We start from the raw sequence: 24,246 nt of genomic DNA, 5'->3' as shown, positions 1-24,246 counted from the left end.
CCCCCAACTGGCAGCTGCCAATGGGGGGGGGGGGCGTCTTACACACCCAGTCACCTAATACACTGTGCATAAATAGAAGAATCTCCCATTAACCACAACCAGCATGGCCTATGGTCAGGAATTATGGGAGTTACAGACTAATAACATTCAGAGGGCTACAGCTTTGTTCAGTCACTGAGGGCAAGCTTGAAGGACTTGCTTACAAGAGCTCTTGGTCCTCTGAATTGTGACTGGGCCACTCAGGCCTTAATCTCTTTCTCTGGTAGCCACAAGGGAAATGATGGTTGTGACAGATTTCTCTTTGGGACGGTGATCAAGATTTCAGCTGCTCCTATAGCAACAAATATTTATTTTTAAAATTGCATTTTGCTAATAGCATCCTGAGTCACTGCTGCAGCATTTGGTGGGTGAGATGAATAGGGAGCATATTCTCCAGTGTGCGCCTAAAATACTTAAAATGCACAATGTATCTGCAGGGAAATGTAGAGAATATGCCATCTAAAATAGTTGGTTTTCTTAGATTCTTATAGCCTGAAGCAAAAGGATGCTTCTGTCAGACTTTTCTCCTAATTTACTTGTTTTAAATTGGCATTGCTTTAAATCTGCATTGTGTTCATATGGAAGGAAGAGGTGGTATTCTTTTTAGGTTAAATAGCTTGGAATAGGCGGTTTCTTCCTAGAGAATCTGTGCTGCCATAAGGCTTCATCTAATTTTATAGTTCCATTATAAGGCCACACAGTCATCCAATTGTGTTACAGTGAACATGGAGAGAAACAGGATTGCAGTCACTGTCTCTACTGATTGACTGGTGGTCAGAACTTAAATATATATGAAGGGCAAAGTTCATGTGATGCTAAACATGTCACTTGAAGCAGCATGAATATTTTGGGAACTGTAAATGCAGATCAGGTTCAGAGTCATGAGGAGATTCACCATTTCCTCTCATGCTACAGGCTCAATGACAATCTTAAAAGAGCACATGAGTCACAAAACATGGGCCTCTCTTTTGTCTCTCACCCTGTGGTTAAAGAAAGACAAACCCATGTTCAATTTACAGTGTGACCAAAGCCCTCTGCTTAACAACCAACAGACCTTTAAGGTAGAAGGAAGAATCAGAGAGAACCATGAGCATAGTTCTGACCCTTAGGTAGCCAACATGGTGCCCTTCAGATGTTTCTGGACTCAAACTCCCATCTGCCCCAGATCACATGACCATTTGGTGGGTAACACATTGGCTAAGCCTGTTCTGTCCTTACACTAGTGGTGGTGGGGAACCGAGTAGCTAATTCTAAACCTATAAGATCCCAGTTTGATTTCAAAATGCAAATGTCTTCTGGCTGTCCAAGCAAACTGAGGGAATAGATTCTTCCCATTTATCTGATTAGAAGTCTTTTGCTTTTCTTATTTACACATTTTGGGTTCAGGGAAGAGGTGGCTCGGATACTAAGTGGACAATGGAAATGTCAAAGATTTTGACATTTTTGAAATAGCAGGCTTGTCTGATTGAGTTCCTTGCAGGTGAAAGCTGTGTGCCCACCTGCCTGTCTCCCTTACCAAGCTATGTCTCCTTTGCAGCCTCAGAGTGGTAGTGAAAGGGACAACATTGTGCACGTACCTATGCACCTAGGAAGCCTTGTATTTCAAGGCCATGTTGGTCTGAAAGAAAACATATATTCTTCCAAACATGTTAAGAATGTCATAAACATAATTCCCCCCCCCCAACCAATTTTTTTCCAGCTTTGGTTAACTATTCTCACCACATTACCAATTTATTATAATAGGGTGCATTTTGATGCAATCTCTCCTATCCTGCAGCTCAGTTGGAGAGCACTTACAGTACTTTGAATGCAAAAGGGTTGTCAGGTTTAATCCCTGGCAAGTTCAAGTAGGGCTGGGAAAGATCCCCATCTGACACCCTAAAGAACTGCTCAATGTTGGTTTCCACAGTACTAACTTAACTGGACCAGTGGTTTAATATGTATCCTGTATAAGCTAAGTTGCTTAAATGTTACAGGCAAATAAAAATCTAGTTTCATGAAGACCCCAGGTGATTCTTAACAACTGTGTAGGCCAGAACCTATAGCATTGCAAGCTGTTTCCAAGAAATACACTGATCAATATTACGCATTTCATTTCATTTCATTTCATGTCTGAACTGCCCTCTCTTCCAAGGCAACCCAGGGTGATATACAATGGAAAAAATGAAAGAACAAGAACCATCTCCTAATGTAGATAACAAAACATAGCTTTGAAATAGGAGAATGCAAAGGTGTTTTTTCATGGGAACTGCATATATTTGTTGCACAATTTGATAAGTGCATTTGCTTATGTAGTTGTATAAGACAGTGTGGTAGGAATATGCCTTTTTAAAGCAGGAAATAATGTAGTATATATTCCTCATACTTGAAGAAGCAAATACAATAAAAGTTGAAGCTGAAGTTAAGGAAGTCTCCATAAAACAAAGCAAAAACCCCTGAAATTAAAGTAATTAATTTTGAGACTTTTAATGAATAGTGTGAAAACATCTTTTTGGAGTAAAGTGTATTACAGAAAGCGTCTCATTAAGCTGGATAAATTGCAACATTAAGTGTCCATGGTTTAATAATGTGATTTTCTCTCCCTTTTATTAGAGAGAATATTTTTGAGTCATGTGCCATTACAGAAAATTAAATCAGTATCTCCAGCAACACTCAATTTAAAATCCAAAAACAACAACACATATTCTCCTTTCAAGGTTTTAAAGAACTACATAATATTGGTTGGCTTCTTGATGCTTTTAATGAACTTTTTAGATCTGATAGGAAAAACCTGGACATTTCTGTGAGTAATGATCTGTTGGCTTGAGTGGATCTGTTGGTCTGCATATTTAGTTTAGTGATTGAACTCTTAATTTTAAAATATTTCACCAGCGAAGGTTAGAGCCAAGTTCACATGCTTACTGAGTGATCATCATCATGCAGTGACTAGAGTGGGGAAGGGCAATTGTACTTACTAGGAATATGCATATGGACCTCCACATGAAGGCCATGGTACATGCAATATGCTACTGTATGCGGATAGGGGAGAGGAGGGATATGTTTGATCCATGCACAGCTGATCACCAATACAGTAAAACCAAACGGTGTTCAAGCTTCTCATAGGCATTGTGAGAGCAGGATGCTGTGAGAACAGGATGCTGGACTATACAGGCCATTGGCCTGATCCAACAAGGCTTGTCTTAAGTTCTTAACGGTTTTGGTTTGACATAAACATTTCTCTTTCTGTTGACTGTATTTTTGTTATCTTGACTCCTCTACTCCTTTGTTTTTGTTATATTTTATTTGTTTAATTATTTGGATTTTAAATTGTATAAATTGTTATCTCAGTTGTTTTGTAAGTCCTCCAAAGCAGCCAATGAGCAGGACATGGATACACTTTGTAAAGAATGAATGAATGAAATGGGCTTAGCCTTCCATGTGTGAGGTACCATAGCAGAAGAATGCTCTAGTTGACCTGACTAGAAGTCAACCTGGTCAGGTAAGAAAGGGCAGGGAAATACTAGCGACACCAACGCTCAGCCCCAGTGGGTAAACCAAGGGAGGAAAGTGCCTTCATTCTTCCTCTTAAAGGATTCTAAGTTCATACAGGGCGAATGCCTGAAAAGCGCTATTGACATACCACCAAAAAATAGATGTTCTGTATGTTTAGTTCATACTTTCCTCTTTATACCCTGCCTTTTCACTCAACGGGCATATAATGCAGCTTACAGCCGTAACATAAAATATTCTGTACAATCTGCAAACACAAAGTGACATTTCAGTAGAGAAAGCTTGAACAGGACTGTGTGATCCCCACTCCCCCAGATGAATTCTAAATGACATGGAACAGCTTTATCAGACAAAGTATGAAACTCCGCCAAATGGCTTCTTTTATGGCTACCTTAGATCCTTCAATCCAATGAAAAATTGAACACTTGCCTCATTCTACAGTTGAGTGACTTGCCTGAGTCATTGGTTCCACTTCTGGGAGCTTTGAACACAAGCCGTTTTGGTCACACTTTTTCCCTCTTAGGTATCCTATTCAGTGCTAAAGTATAAAATGGATTTCATTAAAAGTGAAAGTAATAGAAAGCTTACATCGTGCTCTTGTGATGCAAATATTAGATGAAATGACACATCGCATACTAAACGATTCCAGTTTTTCAAAGCAGTCAGTTTTGAGGCGTTGCATTTAAAGTATTTGGAATAAATCAATAGCATACCTGCTGCAGCAAAACATCCAGGAGAATCTTTTGAGGGAAAGGAAATCTTTTGACATATCCATGCTGATGGCGGATATGGATAAAGTTTGCTGCTTGTGTCAAGAAACCTAATCTGCCCATAGGAAGCTGCCATTACTGATCAGTGGTTCATCTAGCTCAATATTGTGTACAGTGACTAGCAGCAGCTATCAAGGGTTACAGACAAGGGGTTATTCCTATCCCTACATGATGCTGGCGATTGAATCTGGGACCTTCTGCGTGGAAGCAGATGCTCTACTACTGATCTATGACCCTTTCTCAAATTTATCTACAGAATGGTGAAGTGGGCCTTGTGGTATGACAGTCAACGTTGCAGCCTATCACTTACCATTTGGGGCAGAGCCAGAAGCAGCACATCCGGTGGGGCAGAGCCACAGTACTAGCTTCCTGGTGGTTATGTCACTGCCACGTACCATGAGGGGTGGTAGTGAGGCAACAGGGAGGTCAAAGTGGTGTGGGTGCACTGGGGGAAAAAACAATCCTTTGCTTCTGCTAGTGTGCCTGCACTCAACCTCTCCCAGTAAGCAGGAACAATACCTCTGCTGGCATTGCATCTCCACCCCACTTCTGGGCAAAAGATAGCAGTGCTACCCAGCTCACCATTAAAACTCCTAAAATGCCCCAACAACATCAGTCTATTGGTGTCTTGTTCGATGAATGGAGTCTGCATATACAGAGGCAGTATATCAGAGGCATTGGGCCTGTAATTAGAATTAGCTGGATTCATTAGAATTAGGACTTGGGTCTGATCCTGTAAAGCAGTTCTTGAGCATTGCTTTAGCAGATAGGCGCACGCACGCACACGCACCATTTTCTGTATAAAATATGCATTTATGAAGAGAAATGTTGCAATAAAAAGGGACTTCTGCATGATTAAGTGAGCAAGATAGGCTGCAATTCTAACCCTTCTTACCTGGGAGTAAGCCCCACTGAATTAAATGTGACTTACTTCTTAGTGCACATGTTTAAAATTGCAGCTGTAGATTGTTTGTGGTGGGCCATTAGTCACATCATTAACTTTGCCTTTAAGGTGCCACAAGATTCTTCATTGTTCTTGCTGCAAATGACTAGCAAGGCTGCCCCTCTGGAAATTCATTCACTTTGAACAGGAACACAGAGGGAAGATAACTGAATTGTAAATATTTGTTGGTGTCTGTTGTGTACTATGATGTATTAAAAAAAAAACAACAACATCCATATGAGTGGTTGACAAAACAAGAAAAAGACTTGAGCAACATAGACCAATAGCAGCAGAATAGAAAATATTAGTTGAAAGTGTGAATGAATATTGGAACAGACTGAGGCATTTTCATAAATTTCTAGTGGCAAAGAAAATAACAAAACAGTACATACAAATATGTGTGTGTGTGTGCATTTATAACATCAAAAACATTTTAAAATATTAAGAACATCTGAAAACACAAAGCCATATAAATATTAATTTCAAGGTTACCAGGAACTGTGTCTTGCAGCCATCAAATTGCCAAGGTATAATAAACAGGCAGGTAATAAATATGGGAGAGGGGCCAAATAATCAGCATGCTCTGTAGTTTAATTTTTAGCGCCAGATTTTATTTAAAGTTCTTATAATTATTGCCAACCCAAAAACTGCTGGTGTTGCTACTTGAAGTTCTGCTAAGTTTGCTAATGGAAGAGTTGCTAGAAGAGATAAATATGTCTGAGTATTTAACATAAATATTGTGGCCAAAAAATCCTAAGACCACCTTTAATGCACCAAGAAGGAAGCAGTGGACTGCAGTTGCAAGCAAAACTAAATAAAGAGACTTGTTGAAGATGTTAGTGTTTAGTTTCAGAAGTATCCTAGGGAAATATGCTACATAGGCCAGTACTGGTGCAGCTGCGATGTGCAGAAACCATGAGGGATTGCATTATTGACGCTGAATCCATACTGAATACAACATATTTAATGTACTTATGCAACTAAGGACCTACCGTATTTTTTGCTCCATAAGACGCACTTTTTTCTTCCTAAAAAGTAAGGGGAAATGTCTGTGCGTCTTATGGAATGAATATGTGGTCCCTGGAGCCGAATTGTCCAGGGGGCGAAAAACAGATTGTGCTTTTTATTTTTAAAAAGAGGGAGGTGGTGTTGGAACAAAGCCACTTAGCAGCTGATCAGCAAGCGATTGGGAGGGGAGATAAGGGACTCTAGCGATAAAGGAGGCTGCCACAGCATGAACCACAAAAATCTAACATCCACTGTTTCGTTCAGAATATTTTCCCCCCTTGTTTTCCTTTAAAAACTAGGTGTGTCTTATGGAGCAAAAAATACGGTAACTGCATGCTACATAAATGATGTGATCTTAGAGTTTGTTAGAAATAACATACATCTTGGAGTTTGTTAAAAACAACAAGTGTGTAGGGAAGTGGGGGCTAAGCCTTTGTTTCCCAGCCTCTCTCACAGAGCAATTACCATTAGAGGGGAAAACTTCCCATTGGCTCCAGTGTTGATTGCAAAGGTGCTAGGTGGTTTTTACCCAGATCACAGCTGGAAAAAAAGACTTAAACCAACCTTCCTGGCACACAGAGGTGCTAGTCACAGCCACCCTACACATACAAACACACCTGGTCATTAATTTTTCAAAATCCACAGCATCCCTGCTAATCACATTGTTCACATAGCATGCTGGTATGTTAACCGAGAGCAGCTACTTTGTCAAAAGCTTTGTAAGGAAAGGTAGGTTGAAATGACACTGGACATCTGCATGCTTTTATCAAAAGAAGGGGGATAGGGAATCAACAGTAGAACATTGTGAACGAAGACATCTGCTACATTAGCACAGATGGGCTCGTGATAACTTTATGAGAGCAGCCTAGGTTTTCCCATCACACAGGAAATTATCTGATTAATTTCAATATACAGTCAGTCTGCAAATATTAGTCTCCATTCGACATATTCCTAAGTATTTCCTATGCTGGATCTTCAGATGGCTTAAATCAACGTAGTACAGAACAAATTAAGGCTACCAGTAGGGATGGAAGGATTGATCAGTTTTGATTCTCTTAGTTTCTCATTTTTCTAATCTTAAATTCAGCTGCCATGTTTCTGCAGCAATTTGCAATTTTTAAAAAATGATCATTATGGAAATGCTTCATTTTAGTATAATTTCTGCAGTTTTGATTAATATATGTATCTTTTGCAAGTAGCTTCTAATATAATGCATATATAATATATATGCTATCTTCAGTAATATATTCATTTTTAAAAGCATTTCCCCATTATATATATATAGTACTGTACAAATAGTTTTGAGATACTTTTTGTGCGGTACATAGGAAACTGCGTTATACTGAGTCAGACCGATGGTCCATCTAGCTCAGTGTTGTCTACACAATGGTTGTCAGAGGCTCCTCTGAGTTTCATTCTTTCAGCCATCCCTGGAGATCCTGGAGCTTGTATACAAAGCATGTGTTTAATCACTGAGAATCGTGCTTTACCAGCGTGCAAGAGTACACGTGTGACACTGCAACACTGCAAAAATACAAAAATACAAATGTCTTGAGGCTACCATATTATGATTGCTTTAACTATCCTCTTTTTTTGGTGGGGGGCAGTCTCTCTCTCTCTCTCTCTCTCTCTCTCTCTCTCTCTCTCTCTCTCTCTCTGTGTGTGTGTGTGTGTGTGCGCGCGCGTGTGTGTGCATACACCAGTGACATCAAGTGGAGGGTAGGTGCAAATTAAGTGAAGAAACTCAAAGCTGTAGCAAATTGAGCATGCTTCAATACCAGAATTATAGAAATACTTCTGGTTAAATGGACTCTGGAAGAGTAAAAGAAGAAGAAGAGTTTGGATTTGATATCCCGCTTTATCACTACCCGAAGGAGTCTCAAAGTGGCTAACATTCTCCTTTCCCTTCCTCCCCCATAACAAACACTCTGTGAGGTGAGTGAGGCCAAGAGACTTCAAAGAAGTGTGAGTAGCCCAAGTTCACCCAGCAGCTGCATGTGGAGAAGCAGGGAAGCGAACCCGGTTCCCCAGATTACGAGTCTATCGCTCTTAACCACTACACCACACTGGGTGAATTTATGGAACACAAGGAATGCAATGTGGACAATCTATTGCTAGCCCTCATTGAGGCAGTAATTGATGCAAAAGGGGCCCAAACCAAGTACTGAGTACATATGCATGTTTCTACTTCTCAGAGGTCCAACATTGCTCTATTTGCAATCCTTGTTTTGCTGATTTCATTTAATCTAATTTTCTGAGATTGTTAATCTGGGGTTTTCATCAGCTGTACGCCATCATCATCATCATCACAATTATAACAAATAAAGGCTTGGCATATCTCACTTTGCATGTCATGAATCTATCTCATATATTAGTTTCACCTTTTAAGTTGAATTACTGAAATAAATGAACTTTTCCACGATATTCTAATTTTCTGAGTTTTACCTGTAAGACCACTCCATATACATTTGTGTAACTAAACAAATAACACCATACTTAAAAAGAAAGAAAAATCTTTGTAGCCAAGGTTTAGGCAGCACATTATGCTTCTCATCAGTCTGCTTTGCTTGCTTACTGTCTTTTGTGTATATTTAGATGCTGATTGAGCAAAATCTGGTGAATTAATTACTAGCATAATTATGTAGCATTGGTTAAATTATTCTCGCTTCCCTGATTGATGGGAGACGACTCAGCAGTTTTACCACTCACACAAAGCTTTACCTGGCTCCAAGGCCTCATTTATTCAACCATTTTCAAGAAACTCCCACTGCCCAATTTTTTCAGGTATGCTGAGGGCATGATCCCTCTCTTCCTGTGACTGGGCTTCCTGTCTTGCCCACCACCACCATTGCTCCTGAGCTCCAGGGGGGCAATGAAAGAACCAGAGATCAAAGTGGGGCTCACAATGGGTTCATTGGGGGTGGGGACACAGGCAAGGCATGTCTGAGATGAGGCTCTTCAGGCTGCCTTTGGACTGGCATGCAGTGTTAGAAACTGGGAGAGAAAAGCTAGGAGCCAAATGGCTCCTGGGACTTGGGTTGTGGGCGCCAAAACAGGATGTTTAGTCACCATTTGTGGGGTGGGTTGGAAACACTTTATATTTATTATTTTGATAAGCATGAAGTAAAGCACAATTCACCTAAGTGACACATTGTTAGTACCACATTTTCAACATAAATTGTTAATACATGTTTAATTAGGTGTTTACAATAAAAATATTGGTACCATACTTCAATTTTCAAAACACTCTACTTAACTCCTTAACATCTATCCTTAACATATCTTTGAGGCTTCAAAACACGTACGTTTCTGTAATCCTTGAGTGTCAGCCAGGCACAAAAAATGGCACCCAGACTTTTTTAGGTGCTCGCAAATGGAGAATCTTTAGGCACAAAATATGTCTGGCGCCCTGCTAATTTTGAACCCTGCTAGCACGGTTTTCTCTTTGTCTTCAGTGGGAGCAGGATCTGAGTGAGCTGGGATCCTGACACTCATAGCATTAAATAGGTTGAAGCACCTTAAACTATAAAAAACTTTATAGCATTTTTTGTGAATGGGATTTATATTTTCTTTTTGTGCGCTGTTGGTGTTTGACTGTGGATCACTTCTAAAACCTTGGTTGCCCTACATATGAATTGTACTGCTTTTATGAGCACTTGCAAAATACAAATTATTCAAGCTTCCTGACTTCATTTATAGCTACAGGGGATCCTCTCCCTCCCACCCTTCATCAATTTTTCACCTCTAATCGGGAGGTCTAAGGAATAAATACAGCCCTGGTGAAATAAGAGCTTCTTCTTTCTGTCTTTAATGATTGAGAATGTGTAATACTCATTTGGAGTGTAGTGTCCTTTTAATCAAAACAAATAGTGTAATTTCAGAGACCTACACCAGGTAACCTTTAGAAAGGAGGATAAAAATCATTACTGGGAGATAATAAAACAATAAAGCGAATCCATTTCTTTTCATTTCCCTGCATCCAGTGGCACTTCTATTCGTACAAAGATCAACCTGGATTAACTTCCATTCTCTTTGATTAGCCCTTATTAAGGTGATAGCATTTCTGCAGCACATCAGTGTCGGACATACACGTACTTTTAACAACCACCGTGAAGACGTGAGTCGGGTGAAAGGGGAGTGGGAGCCTCGCACCTTATGTACGTGGTGTTAAAGCTATTTCTCAGATGGAAAGTACAATGGTGCTCCTGGGCATCTGTGGTTCAGGGCCTATTGTGAATCTACATACATACAGGGGTATTTAAGATTCATTGGCTGATTGTAATAAGAAAAAGAAGCTTTCGGTAGTTTGCAACTTTGATTTGGGCTCAATCCTTTTTCCAGACTTCATTTTCGGCTCCAGATTGCACTTCTCCAGGAGGGGTCAAGACTGGATCTTTTCTCAGAGTAAGGCAGGTGCTGCTGTTGCTTCACCACAGCAGCTAGAATTTTTCTTTCAAGGTTAGTTAAAAGTTAATTTAGTAACTTTCAGTTTTAAACTAATTTTTAAAAAGAATTTCCAGCTGCAATAACAAGGCACTCTCCTGGGCCATCTTACCCATAACGTCTCGCTCTAAGGAAGGACCCCTTCCCCCAGTGTAAGAAAAAGAGGAGGAGGCAGAGGATCAGACCAATAGCCCATCTAGTCCAGCGTCTCGTTCTCACAGTGGTCAACCAGATGCCTCAAAGGGAAGCCCACAAACAAGAGCACTCTCCCCCTCTGTGGTTTCCAGCAACTGGTATTCAGAAATATTACTGCCTCCAGTTGCGGAGGGCAGAGCATAACATCATGGCTAGTAGCTATCAATTGCCCTCTCCTCCATCCATACGTCTAAATCTCCCAAGAGCTCTGTACATGAGCCACGCCAGAGCGGTGACAGGTGGCAGCAGTGGTCAGTGAGGCAAATGATTAGGGCTCTGCCACCCCTGCCCTTACCATTTTCTACGCTTGCTTCATGAAAGTACCAAGCCTGAAATTCAAAATGCTGCATACTAGTTATAGGAAAGAACTGTGGTTGGTAGGAAGACAGACAAAAGAACTTATATTGAAATGGATTGTGCCTTGGAGAAGCCAGGGAACCAGTAATAATTGTTCTACATGTAAAACAGACAGATTAAACACTGCATAATTGACAGCTTCCCTCACAAAGAAAAAAAATTGATTTGGTAAGAGTTGAAATATGAATTAATTTTATTCAAGGAGTGATCGTATCCCACTGGAGGAAGATTTTAATGCATCCATGTATGTTCTGACAAGGACACTGCATTGTTAAGAGACTTAGTTTTACCTACTTCAACTTAGGTTTACCTACTTCTCAAGCTTCTTTTATGCAGATTGAGGCCATTTGGGAAACTGAATGGAATCTAATTCAAAAAGAAGGAAAAGGTAGTGGAGTGATGATGCACCACTCACCTTATAGCTAGCCAAATAAAATAAATTAAAATGGACAGGCCAGTTGTTGGAGAATTTAGTTTCCTCCAGCACTGAGAATCTTGGGAGCCTAGTCAAACATCTATTGAATTAAAATCTCTTCACTGTTGCTTTTTAGGTTTGAAAAAAAACATGATAAAGGTGTGCAAAATGAACTGTATGGAGAAAGTAGATAGAGGTTTTTCTCCCTCTCTCATTTCATGAGGATATTGGATAATCCAATGAAGCTGAATGTTGGAAGATTCAGGAGAGACCAAAAATAAATAAATCACAAGATGTAGTGATGGTCACCAATGCGAATGGTTTTAAAAGAGGGTAAAGCAAATTAATGGAGGACAGGAAATCCAGTGGCTACTAGCCATAAAAGCTATGTTCTGCCTCCGGTGTTGGGGCCAATATGTCTTTGAACAGTGGTTGTTGTGAATCTCATAGGCATCTGGTTTGTCACTGTGGGAACAGGAAGCTGGACAATGGGCCTTTGGACTGATCCAGCAGGGTTTTCGTTATGTTCTTAATTATCCAAATAACTTGAGTGTTTCAACAGCTGGGAGTGTTTCATCATCTTCCTCTCCTTATTGGGAGAATGTGCCTATATTACAAATTAAAACACAACTATTACTTTTGGGGTGGGGAGGGAATATAGATGGCTCACCAGTAGGGGTGCTTCTGCTTCAAGTCTCAGAAGTCAGTCCTACTGAATTCAGCGAGGCTTTCTTACAGGCAAACAGTGTTAGGATTAGCAGTCCAATTCAGTTATTTCCTGCCTAGGAGGCTTTCAAACAGAAGGGTACCTGCTCTATAAACATTGGATTTCACTGATTTTACCCCAGAGAATCAAGATGAGTAATGTTAATATAACTAATGAAAATGTTTACATTTTGAAAATACAAATTGAATTGGTAGATTTCCAAACATGAATTAGACCTTTGACATCTGATGCATCTCTTCCACTTACGTAGAATATTTTGTTCCAACAGATGCTTCCACCAATGGGTAATTTTCTTCCATGCTGTTCTGGAGAGTCCCCAACCTTCTAGAATAGATTTTTCAGGGTGTGCAAGAGGCTGCAACAAATATGGGAAGTTTGTGAAATTTGCCTTCCCTCCTCTTACATTAGTAAAAGAGTCAGACCACTGGCAGATGTTGTATAAATATTTGTTGTTCTTCCTTAGATTTAATTTTTGTATCCGCATAAATAGAGAGGTTTTGCTTCTCTCTAATCATGCCTGATGATCACATTTCTATGTCGCTGTGCGTACATACAGTGGAATTTGAGGGACAAGATGTGTACTTGCAGTTTTCCTAAAGGAAAGTGAGATCTTTGTGGGACACTATAGAGTGTGATACATCATACTAATGAGGCAATGGGCTGTTTTATGCTTCAAAGTGGAGTTTTTCCTTTGTTCTGCTGATTTGAATCCCTGTTGAACTTGTATCAATAAGACCAGGCATACACTGAATATATGGCAGTTTTCTCTTTTGTTGTTTTGTGATCTGAAGATCATACGGGAAGAAATCAGAGGCCACAGTGAGGATTCGTGCTGACTGGAGCAAGTTGCAGTGGGTGTGGTGCTACCAGTTGTTTTATACCACAGTTATTCTTAAGGGAGAAGTGAAATTGATCATATGTAGCTCAGTGGTAGAAGATATGCTTTGCATGCAAAAATTGCCAGGTTCAATCCCATGCATCTAGGTAGGACTGGGAAAAGCTCCTTCCTGTCCCAAACCCCAGTGAACTGCTAATTGATCTCATCATGATCTATTTTACAGAGGAAGTGAATATGATTTGACCATGTCTGCATATTATGTACAGTAGGCAGATATAATGGGATATCCTGGACTGTGCCACCTTGGGCTGAAGGTAGTATGTCATAGTTTTGAATGATTTCCCAAAGCTTTTCTTTCTCTCCCCCCCCCCCAAATCCTTTATTGAAATTCATAGATAACATACACAACATGCTAAAATGAAAACAATCGTGTACTAATCATCTTATATATGTTTACAAAAAATAAATTTAAATTAAATTTATGCAATCTCTTTTTTCCTATCTTTTTTGCTAACATAGAATAGATTTCCTATCATTTCCCGATGCATATAACCTTTCTGGTGATGAATGTACTTATCATTATTACCTTACTCTTTCTGTACTTTCTAATACTTTCTTTTTGCTTGTTTCTTAACAGTTTGTTTAGACAAGGGTCATTCAAACACTGCCATAGATTGTACCGCTATTATTCTGTAGATATCTCTTTTACATATCCCATTTTTTAATAAATGATTGTCTTGTATTACTTCTTAGCCTGTTAGTCAGTTGTGCCATTTCCACATATTCCAGTAATTTGCACTGCCTATCTGATAAGGTTGGAACTTTTCCCCCTTTCCAATTCATTGCAATCAGTATTCGGGCTGCAGCCGTTGCATATAGAAAAATTTTTCTTAATTTTTTGGAATGTCTTTACCTAATATTCCAAGCAGAAAGGCCTCTGGCTTTTTAAAGAATGTTAACTTAAGATTTCCCAAAGCTCTTCAAGAAAACAACAACAAAAACAAACCCAGGCATGTAGTTAATATATGGTTAGCACATCAGATAGAGAAGGGGTCTCACAGCTAGTGCCTGCAGAGGCCTTCCCTGTTGCAACAGGGTCCTATCATCCAACTAAAATTTGGCTTGAAAATCACCCCATTGTAGCCAATAGAATAGGGTATGATATGTACTTAATTGCGGGTGGTGTATGAGTTCCCCATGACAGTTTCAGCAGTCTGCAAATGGGCCCATGGATCCAAAAAAGTTGGTGACCCCTGAGATAGAGACCTAGCATAGCTCTCTTCTTCATATGCTTCTTTATTATATGTGCAGAATATAATAGATAGATGAAAATTAAAAGAGCATTCACAAACATGACCTTGCGCCTCACTTGCAGTCATCTGTTATCTCAGTCTAGTATCTTATTCTGCACAATGTAAGAAACAATCTTTGACAGAACAATATGCTCCTTTTGTGGAGTTGTTGCTTTCTTCCTTTTTAGGTGTCAGAATGCTGGGGGCTGTCATGTACTGGAGATGTTGCTAAGACAACCAGCTACTACAACAGAGTTTTGCTTGAAAAGGTGGCAGGCCAGGGACATTGTTAAGCCAGGAGCTTTTGACATCCTGTGGAAACATATCTTTCCTGACAGCAAAAAAAATGGACAGTAGTCATTATTTCGGGGAGAAGTCACGAAGGAACAGCCTCCCTTCTCATCAAACATACTTTTGTATGATTTCTACCTTGTCTCCCAGCTAGCTTTTAAAAATATTCTCCAGCTCCACGGCAAACAAAAGTTATTGTTTTCCGAAACTCCTAAGGTACCAGAAAGCAAAGTTGCTTCTTGTAAGCAACAAGATTGCATTAAATGTGTCCTCTTTTAAGGATTTTTTAAAAAGTCAGCAGTAAGACAACAGGACTCTTTTCCTCAGTTATCCCTGTTTTTTATTCAGTGGATGTCCTTTCTTTTTCTAGGAGGGTGTGGAGGGACACGGGTATTTCATAGGGTTGTGCACTGGTTTTGACCAAGGTGCAAATCCCAAGCCAAATTGGGCCTATTCAGAGAGATTTGGGCATTGTTCAAGGTGGGTTGAGACAGCCAGAAATCACTACAGTCACTTTTGATGGCCCAGAGTGCTCCAGGGCTGCCAGGGCGTGGCGCATCAGGCAGGAAGGAGAAAGTAGGTGCCCTACAATTCTCCACCCTGCAGGATCACCACCTTCACTCAACAGCTGTTCAGCTGAGGCATCAATCCTGTGGGGTGCTTACTTGCAAGCAGTTTCCCTGCAGAGAAGTTGATTGTAAAGGAGCATCCTGCAGAATTTAGCCTCACTTCAGGGGAGGGCAGTGGGGAAGAGACAATATGTTTCCTCCCTCATGACTTTGTGGGCATCATAGGGGCAGGGGGCATTGGAGAAGGAGGAGGGAGCTGGGTGACAAGGGTTGGAAGCAGCAAGTGGTGCATGTGTCTCAGGACTGGATCTGCCGCCCCTCCCAGCTGTGGCCCTCATGGGAGAGCCGGCCCTGCTTACCAGGCCCCAGAGTCTAGCATTCCAGATTGCCTCTCACTTCTCTCACTCAGTGCTGTAGATAGCTTCTCTCCCCGTCTCTTCAACCTGAGCCAAGTGATTCAACTACCTGAGCAAGTCTTCGGTCACCAATCCACTCTGCCTTCCTTTCAAGTCTTCTTTCTTCTTCCTCAATCCTCATCCTCTCGTGTCTTCTTCTTCTGACTGTTCACTATGAACACCAGCCAACATGGACTTTCACCTCACCAGGCAGAAGACGTCCCCCATCAAATACATTGCAAATGACAGAATGCATGATCAAAACACAGTTTAAACACAGTGGATTTCTCCATAGAGGAAGCCAGGGGAGCCAGTATCCCAAGCCTCTTGTTTTCCCTACCTTGTAAGGGTTATTGGGGGAAGGAGACTGTCATGATTCTAAGATCAGAGCCAGCTTCCTTCTTTGTGAGACAGGGAACACTGAGGTTTAAGTGTGTCATCTAGGTGGCCACTGTGTGAACAGGATGCCAGACTACATGGGAATTTGACCTGAATTTGATCAAGCGAGGCTCTTCTTATGCTCTTACGATATTACCAGAGCTGTATTTGTTAACAAAAAAAGTCATAATATGACTGTGCTTTATTTTTAGTTCATAACTTTATGAGGTGCTATTTCCCCCTTCTCTTACTTGTTACTCGCCATGGTGCAGTCACACAGATAAAGATATTCCAATTTCTGACATTTAAAGATTATCAACAGTTTCTATCCTTTCTGGCATGTAAATGGCAAAATAATAATTGTAGGGTTTTTTTGTCATATCATTGATTAACTTATTTATAAGTATTTAAGTGCTGTCAGCTCTGTTCATAATTCATACGGAGAGCCTTCATAATTCATAAGGAGAAGCACCTTAAATCCAGCATCCAGTGGCAGCTTCTCTCCCAGGGTCAACAGCCACTTCATGATATTATTTCCCCCAGAACTACAGTATAGGAGGCAAGGGTTAAACCGCACTGCATGTGCGGCAGTGCTAAGCCTGATTTCCTCCATACAGCTGCTATTTTTAAAGGAGAGGGGACAACAACAAAGTAAATGTAGTCACACATTTAATGGATTGTCTCTTTCATCCATTAGACAGTAAGCTCCTCAGGGCAGGAACCTGTCTTCTTTACAGTTACCCTGCAAAGCAACAGGCACATCAGTGACTGGTGTTACATGAATAACAACAAGCATGGTAATTTGAATGATTTATTTGCAAGTGAACAACTAATGATGGTAATTTTGAGAACTACAGAAGCCGATGTACCACACTTTTTCCATTCTAAGAAATAATAACAATAGGTCTGCCACTGATGAGCATGGCTGTCAATTATGAAAGTTCGAACCCAGGTTGTAATATTTGACATAACTTAGTGGGTATCCCAGATTTCCAGCCAGCATATAATCAGTGTAATATATAAGGGGAGGTTGGGAGAAGACTGGCTTGCATTAAAAAATATAATAAATTGAATGCCACAAGTGTGAAGTGGAAATGATTTGTTTATGTTCTTTTGGAGTAAAATATGTTTTAATTTTTCCATCTGCATTGCTGCAATGATTTGAAAGCCAGATCACGTCTACCCAGTAGCATTATTACAAAACTGGAATTAAAGCTCAGCCTACTCAATCTATCTGTATCGTAAAGCAGTCAAGAAAACGCTGATGGTGGTTGAACACTTGATAGTTTGTCAGGCTTTATGAACTAATGGAGTGTAGATCATCAATAATTATGTTAATAATGGATTTATGGTACTATTTTTAAACAAAGGAATAGTGTAAGGAATATGCCTGAATGACTGATTATGAAAGAACCATAACACCCCCACCCCCACCCCCCGTGTATGTGTGTGTGTGTTGTAAATTCTGAGGAGTGAAATTCACTCAGTTATGGGAATAAAGTATATGTGATTTTTAAAAAGTATAATTCAGTGAGTATTGCACTATAGTACACCATACCAAATTGCTCTTTTTTGCTTGAAAATAGTCTGAATAATTTTTTTCTCCTTTAGGTAGTAGTCTTTGGGGCAAACTCAGTAAATGGGGGACTGTCTCATTACTGTCCATCCTTTCCTGCCTCTGTACGATTCTCTCTTTCTTGCTTTTTTTACGACCACAATAAGAACACAAGTCACATCCTTCCAGGCCAGGCCATCTAGTCCACTATTCTCACAGTGGCCAACCAGATACTTATGGAAAGTCTGTAAGCAGGACCTGAGTGCAGCAGCACTCTCCACACTTGTGCTCCTGAGCAAATGGTTTTCAGAGGCCATGTCCCCTGCACTTCTCAGTAACAGCGTGCAGATGTTCTGAATTGGTATAGTGAATACATTGTGGGTAATGGTCATGTTGACTCTATCCTCTCTTTGGGTCCAACTTGCATTTCTTGAGACCTTGTGCATATGCAACGTTAGAATACATAGAAGTTGGGTACTCTTACGGAGTGGAGACAATAGCAATGATAGCCCAGTGTGCACTGCCAGTCAAAGGTGGCAATAAATGTCACAGTAATCAAGTGATGTTGCAGTCATGGCAACAGAACAGGGCTGGGGTGGGAGACAAGTCCCCAGAATTCCAGCCATCATGAGTTTGATCCCCATAGCCAGGAAGAGATGTCATGCTTCTGTGGCAATGGAATCAATATGGGGCTTTGCCCAAAGAATATCTCAGGTCCCTGGGCCTACCTTGACACTCCCCCAGTGTGAACGTATTTCAGACTTTTCACTGATCAACAACATGAAGCTGCTGCAGCTAGGGGGGGCGGCGGTCTTGTAATCAGTTGAAAATTAGTAACTCTGAAGGAAGCCCTCATTCTCAGGTGAATTTACCATTTTCCATCAACTATAGTCAGTGGAATGATCTGCAAAAGAAACCCAGGAATATTGATTGAGAAGTATGCATGAAATGAGTTTTATTAGTTGCATCTGTTTATCTACTGCACTATTGTATCCATACATAAACAGAAATCGCCTAGATTTTAGGAGCAATCATGCAAAATTTGGTTACAATATCTAAAGTGGTGTCCAAATACATAGTGAACAAACATACAACTTTCCCAAATATATAGTAGATTTGCTGCAAAATCCTTAACTGAGGGACTTGGGCTTCCTCCTACTTCTCCATATACACTACAGCAGAAAGGTAGTCCCACTGAAATAGTAAAATGATGGATTGTTGGCTTGGGATCCTAACTAGCTTTCAAAATTCTAATCTTTGACTGATTTCTGCTTTTTATGTGCATGAGTTTGTGAATGTTGCGTGGTTTATTTCATAGTTTCTCTTTTCACATTTTTTATTTGTGCTAATCCTCTTGCAGTGTTAACTGGGAACAGTGAGGTGTAAAAAAACAATTAATGTCTGATTTGTTTACATCCTTGAAAAATATCATCTCCTTTCAAAGAAGGGGAAACCACCATCTAGCTCACCCGAGACATTTAAGATTGGAATGTCATGTTAGAAGCATCCTAATCAGACAGTTGCTCCAGCAAGTTCAGTATTACACTGATGGTTAGAACTTTTCAGTGCTTCAGGTAGTATCCAAGCATGTACTTGACCACAGACCTCTTCATTTACTTATTTTTATCTCATAACATTGGTTGTAGTAAAAGCTCAAAGCACTTTACAGCAGGAATAAAACAATAAGATTATTGGTTAAAAACCACTAATATTAAAAACATTAAAGAAATTAAAATCAACCATGACCTAATACCAGATTAAACACGATGCTTTCTGTCATGTTTATGCTTGCTTAAATGAAATGTTTAAACAGGCACTGAGAAGAGTACAGTGAAGGTGCCTGCCTGATATCAATAGGCAGGGAGATCCAGAGTGTGAGGGGCTGCCATACTAGGGATATAAGAAAGCATTAATTTCCATTCTGACCTGTGCTCATCACTCACAGCACTGCCCCATCAGCCCTTGCCTGCTTGCCTTCTTACAACCATTCAGGAGTTGGTTCTGCCTGCCATTGACTCTGCCTCCACCTATTGTTGCCCCCTCCCCCCGCTTTACACCCTACTAGTCACATTGGGTACCAACCATGACTGAGGGAGGGGCTTGGAGAAGGGTGGTAGCTCAGCAGAGGGTCCTGGGTTCAAGCCCTGGCATCTTCAAGTAGATCTGTGAGAGACCCCTGCCTGAACTGCTGGAGAGCTGCTACCAGTCATTGCCAATGCTGAGTTAGATGGTCTGGCTTAGTAAAATGCAGCTTCCTGGGCCCTGTTTCCTTATGACTTCTGAAGTTGTGAGGAGGAGTGAACCGGGGGGGGGGGGGGGGAGAATGTTTGTGGAGGCAGTTTGGGCCACACATTCTTACAAGTATGAGGTGGTGCGATGACTTTTCTTTCTGCTTTTAAAACAATTAAAAGGCAATTTGTGTTCCAGACAGCTGGAAAACTCTGCTCCTCCCACACTACAACAGACAGGCAAGCATTTTCAGCTGAGATCTGCCCATTTAATAATCAGCTGTTGCTGCAACCTCTGTGCTCTTCCTGACTTTGAAGTCAGAGAAATTTCAGAGCTATGGGATTTGCTGAGAGTAGGGAAATAATGCTTCTCAAGGCCAGTGGTCCCTGCCAGCCAAACTCAATCCTATTATTTCTCTTCACCTCTCCTTGAAAATCAATAGCCATTTAAGCATATGGTTGAGATGGTCCTGTGGTTAGGCAAAGCACTTAGTCAACTTCAGGCTTTGAATTTCAAGTATTTTTTACTATTATTAAAGGCTTTAGATAAGTGAATAGAGGAAATAGTAAGATGCACTGAAGATAAAGATAAACAATATTATCTAGCATGATTTTATGCTTGATCCTAACATTCATTTCAGTAACTTACAACTGAAGTGAAACTCCTCAGGCCATAGAGGATAAAGATAAAGCACACTCAAAGTCACCACATAAAATATTATTTGAGGGAGGATGTCCCATCAGAAGGCAGCAAAATGGCATATGGGATGTCTTCCCTTGGAGGAAATTGGTGTTTTGCTCTTTCCGTTTGAGGATAGGAGAAGAGGAAGTGTAAATTGAAATGATCCCCATCTTGGGCTACTGTCAGATGAGAAGCAAACACTGATTTGTATATTGAAGAGGATGCTAGACAATTTTGGCCCCAGAGCTTTGTCTTGTTCATTTGCCCCACTATGCACCCTTTACCAATTTTTTTTAAGGAATGAAAAAGGCCCCTATCTTTCATCACTGTAAATTCCCCACCCTAAAAGCCAAGTGACTTTCCTTCCCATCCCCACTTGAGATGTCACTGAATTCACCACTGCTGTTGGAAAGAAAAGTGTCACCCACATGGGGGGAGCATTTGTGCCGTCCTACCTCCATTTTCTTGGGTCATTTGTGTTGCTAGCAACTCTTCCTGTTTCTCCCCGCCCCCTAAATGATAGCAAACCTAACCTCAAGTCCGACTACTGTTCTTCTCTCTTTCCCCTGACCATGGCTAAACAAGAAGTGGTAGTAATTGCATTCGTACAATTAATCTGCACATCTTTGGTTATGTAAACAGCAGATGTGGGGAGACCTCAGCAGTCTCAGAGATCTGGAGCATGAGCAGAGAGAGTTTAATGCTTCCTCTTCCTACTACAGTCCTGGCAAAAATCCCTTCTTTTAAGTTGTTTACATTTCAAGGGAAAGCTCATTTTTTTCCTTATCATTCCTATTATGATTACAACTTGCTAGCCACTTGTTCTGCAAAAAGGCCTCCAGGCAACTTACAACATATTTCAGAGCATAAGTAAAAATACCTTATAATAAAAACACATTTATGAAAAAGCGTGCAATTCATTAAAAAATACACAAAGCAACCCCCTGCAGAAAGCTTCAGCAGCACAACTAACAGCAATCAATATCTTTGCAGTCTCTCAAAAGCCTTGGGGAAAAGGTAAGTTTTTACCTGACACTGAAAATATGTCAAAGAAGGCTCCAGGGAGACCTCAGTGGGGAGGATGTTTCACAAACAGGGAGCCACAACTGAACATGGAAACTTCCCTTGAAATGCAAAGAGCAGCTTCTGGGAGGGGCCCTTTGCCAGGACTGTGACAGGGAGAGAAGGGTTGGAATTTGCTTCCCCACAACTGCTATATACATACCAAAATATGCACCTTAATTGTGTTCAGCAGTTAATGGTCCGTCTCGTTTGGCTTTTTGCCTCTTAAGTACATGTAACATTTGCTTCTAGTTATATTATTTCTTTATACAAACATTAAGCCTGTGAAATTATATCTGTTCTTACTGCATTCAGAAAGGCAACCTGCGCACTTTTTAATAGCTACAGTTTAGATTTTTGTTGCAAGACACTTTAAGCTTTGGAGAAGGATAAACATATTTAAATGAGATTAAATAATCTGCAATTGAGTTTCATATAAAGATAGGACAAGATGGAAGCTGGGCCAAATACAGACCCAGTGTGAAATTCTACTACATTCAGGTAAAAGCAGTTAGGCACTCATCTACTTGGATGCTGACAATCCCCCCCCCCCCACGATCTCGTTGTGCATTGATTAACAAAGAGTCTTGTACAGGTAGCTTGCTTTCCTTGACGTTAGAAGCTTGTATGTCACTCAATCCAAGCTGCCTTGTTTACTGACATTGTATCTGTTTCTTATGGGATGATGTTTTCTGCCATTTACTTTTCTCATTCCTTCATACGTCAACTAGATTGGCGGAGCTAGAGCAATTCACCAGACAGGGTCTGTGTTACATTTTGTATTCTCTTTCAATCTTTCCTTGCTGGAAGGAGCCTTGTAGAATCAAAAGCAAGGGAAGGGAAAGAATACAGCATTCATGTACTGCTGCCTTTTGGTAGTTGAAAAGAACATTTGCCACTTTTAGCTTCCTTTCTCTCTTTCCTCCTAAACTTAAAAGAAAAATCTATCAAGTGGCATCATCACAAAATCTATCAAGTGGCAACCTCAAGGAAGGAAAGCTATAATAGGGGTCAACTACAGTAATAAATTTCATAAACACCAGAAATCACACAGAAGCTATTAACATGATGATGCCAATCTGAAAACCTGTAAACGAATGATAAATTTTAATACTCTGCTGCTTGCAGTTTTATAATCACAGCAGACATTGTGATTCCTCTGGGATAATGTTATTTTTCTTGTGGGAGCTGGTGGTAACAAGGAGAAGGCCATCAAAATACAGGGAGAAGCACATTTGTAGAAAGAACTAAATATATGCATGTACAAATTGTGATTGGCATGATCCCATGAGAATCTATGTGATTAGGGAGTCAGGACTTGTGTAGATTCATAATCCAACTAATTAGAAATAGGCTAACCATTGAAAAACATTCAACATAGAGGGCAATAACAACACTGGAAGTCTGGAAGCTAAGGCTGTGCAGTGTGAATTAGAAACCCACCATTTGGATAAGTTAAATAGATGGATAGAATGAAATGGTGGGCATGCCCCAGAGACAATGGAAAAGAGATCTGTAATAAAGACATTCTATTCTGTACTTCAAATTCAAGAGCAGATGTCTGATTTCTTGGAGTGTGGTGTACGGTGACAACAAGACTATATTCCCATTGGTTGTAGGGGGAGGAAGGGATGTAAACCTTTGCTTCCATGAACTTCCTAAAGTTAATTTATCTTGGGACCCAAGATTGGAATGACTCTCACTTCTTCCAGCAGTTCATTGCACCCAATTCACACTGTTCAGCCCCCCCGTTTCACAATATGCTTGAGAAGCACTTTTGTTGTTGTTAACTATCTTTCTGGGTCTTGAGTTGATAGAGAAGGAGCTTTTACAACATCCCTAGGAAGCTGCTTGTAACAACATCCCTAGGTAGCTGGTGACGGTATCCAGTGGCTGGAGAAACTCCTCTAACCTTTCTCTGAGGAGCTGGTATAACTGCCTTTGGCAAATAGCACCACCTGAAAAATGCATACAGTGTCAGGCCAACGTATGGTCAAACTAAGCCTAAAACAGTTGAAAGGATATGGTTTTCCTTTAATCTTGTTTAAATAATTCAAACTGAGGTTGGCTGTTCAAAAGCTGTTGAGCACAAATCCTGGTGACTTGACTGCCAGTGTCACACCCCAGATTCCTACCCACCCACCCACCCCGCACATTCTCAGGAGCAGGAGCAGCAGCATTCAAATAGCTGAATGTGCTTGATTATGTTAGGCTGCTAGCCCAAGGCCAGTGAGAATCTGCCGTGGCCACACACTGCTTGATCTGCTGCCCTCACTAAGCCTCAGCTGGCTGTGCAATTCAGCTTTTCATTTACCATGCTCTATTATCCCATGGGAACATGGGTGGCGCTGTTGGTTAAACCACAGAGCCTAGGACTTGCTGATCAGAAGGTCGTTGATTCGAATCCCCGTGACAGGGTGAGCTTCCGTTATTCGGTCCCTGCTCCTGCCAACCTAGCAGTTCGAAGCCACCTCAAAGTGCAAGTAGATAAATAGGTAAGGAAGGTAAACTGCGTTTCCATGCGCTGCTCTGGTTCGCCAGAAGCGGCTTAGTCATGTTGGCCACATGAC

The 24,246-nt window shown here is 40.7% G+C and overlaps 2 long non-coding RNA genes across 2 annotated transcripts in view; one reads left to right on the top strand and one right to left on the bottom strand.

Moving 5' to 3' along the window:
* LOC309371207 overlaps positions 1-24,246 on the top strand; it is a 77,203-nt gene that overhangs the window by 5,072 nt on the left and 47,885 nt on the right. The gene's annotated exons all lie outside the window — the stretch shown is intronic.
* Positions 16,802-18,606, bottom strand: LOC309370449. The gene is made up of 2 exons (XR_014168574.1): positions 18,433-18,606; positions 16,802-16,891 (listed from the first exon to the last, which is right to left on the bottom strand). It is a non-coding gene; the product is annotated as an uncharacterized lncRNA (long non-coding RNA).

Source organism: Podarcis melisellensis (genome assembly GCF_964234715.1).
Source record: "Podarcis melisellensis genome assembly, chromosome: 5".
NCBI lineage: Eukaryota > Metazoa > Chordata > Lepidosauria > Squamata > Lacertidae > Podarcis > Podarcis melisellensis.
This window is presented reverse-complemented; position numbering and strand designations above follow the sequence as displayed.